This window comes from Sorex araneus, chromosome X, assembly GCF_027595985.1.
Source record: "Sorex araneus isolate mSorAra2 chromosome X, mSorAra2.pri, whole genome shotgun sequence".
Lineage (NCBI taxonomy): Eukaryota > Metazoa > Chordata > Mammalia > Eulipotyphla > Soricidae > Sorex > Sorex araneus.
The window spans coordinates 268,943,607-268,945,357 of record NC_073313.1 but is presented as its reverse complement, the minus strand read 5'-3'; the positions used below and the strand labels follow the sequence as shown (position 1 = coordinate 268,945,357).

The following is a 1,751-nucleotide window of genomic DNA, read 5'->3' as shown; positions in this document are numbered from 1 at the left end:
ATGGGAAAGTAGCAGACAAAACAGCTAAACTCAATCAACAACAACCTGAACACAGAAGGCTGAACTTGCAACATCAGCTGAGTAAATCTCCAAGACAGGACTTAATAACACCATAGTGAGATGCAACAATTTTCCACAAATTTTCTCTTACTGAAGTGTTTTATTTGATAATGCTATTAGTCATTTAGTTGCAACAAGCAATATAAAATGCATTACTTTGGGAATGATATGGGGATATGGAGGGTGGTTGGAAAAATGGAAACAATGGTGTTGGGAAGGTCACGCTAGTGGTGGGACTGGAGTTAAAATATACCCAATGCCAGCAACAAATGCATCATGAACAAAGATGTTGTAAACCATGGTGTTTAAATAAAATGGGAGGATAATTTGTTAAACAGAACTAATCCCCCTCAAAACTTCTTATTCTAAATATACTATCAAGGGGTGGAGAGAGTACAGTGGGAAGGGAGCTTACCTTGCACATGGCTGACCCGGGTTCAATCCCCAGCACCTCATATGGTCCCCCAAGCCCCACCAGCACCAGGAGACATCCCTGAGTGCAGAGCCAGGAAGAAGCCCTGAGCGCTGCTGGATATGGCCCAAAAACACAAACAAAAAGAACAAAACAAGAAACTGAACATAGAACTAGACATACTATTGTTACGAAACTTGGTCTTTTGCTTCTTTTCTCTCTTTTTTGCAGGGGAGGGATTCTTGGATCATGCCCTATGGTGCTCAGCTGCTCCCTGCTCAAGGCCTGGGGTCATTTGTGGTGCTGCTCAGGGCTACTCCTCTCAGCTATGCCTCTCAGCCATACCCTGGCCCTCATTTTTAAAACAAAATCTTGGTTTAATGATGCAGCGTGAGTGAGAGAGTCTGGTCTGTGTAACAGGAATCACACTGCATGAGCTGAACACAGAAGCAGAGTTGCCTTCCGGCCGGGCTGCAAACCCCAAGAGCACCTCCTAATTCTGGACAAAGGACCTGGCTGAAATCTAGTGTAACCACTGTCAGTCATTTGTCAGCAGAATGTGACCAGACTTGGTTTAAAAAAGGAAATTACTTTTTTGAGGGCCAGAGAGATAGTACAGGAGTTAAAGGTTTATTTGCCGCCTTCTCCAGATGGAATCCCGGCGACCATGAGCTTCTACAAACATGGCTCCGGTATGTGGGGACCAGAACTATTTCTCCAAACTGTGTGGCCCACGTAAGTGACCTTTCCTGATCTTCTCCCTCTCCCTAGGGAAGAGAAGAATGATCATCAGTGGTAAAAGGCAGCTGCAAAAGCAACACCTAGGACAGGTTTCATGCTCAGGAGATGACCCTCTGGCTCCCTTCATGGTTTCGGGTGCTCTGCGGGTCAGAGAAGCTTCTCTAGTAATGAACTGTAGAAATGATCCCTGAAAGTATATTCTTGGGTCTGAATTGTCGCACCTGGTTGACAGATGCTGTTGTTTTGCAGTTGATGTGGCATCCCAGTTCAAATAACCTGAGCAGTGACTGGAGATTGTTATCACATGTACTCAAAAACATACATCCAGGACACACACAGAAATCTTGGACCCGAGCAACTTGCGGCAGAGATGGCTCAGGACTTTGCGATAGGCCTTCCCCGCTGGGCCACTCCAGATGGGGGCAGGTGCCGTCCCACTGTCTACCCTCTAAGAGCTCCAGTGGATGCCATTTTCTAGAAGCCAGCAAGAAGCACCAGCTTCCACGTGGCCACGATCCAGAGACACACACAGGAATCT

At 46.3% G+C, this 1,751-nt stretch overlaps 1 pseudogene; it reads right to left on the bottom strand.

The window, feature by feature from the left end:
- Nucleotides 1–1,214: 1,214 nt before the first annotated feature.
- Nucleotides 1,215–1,416, bottom strand: LOC129400338 (small nucleolar RNA U3; annotated as a pseudogene).
- Nucleotides 1,417–1,751: the final 335 nt, after the last annotated feature.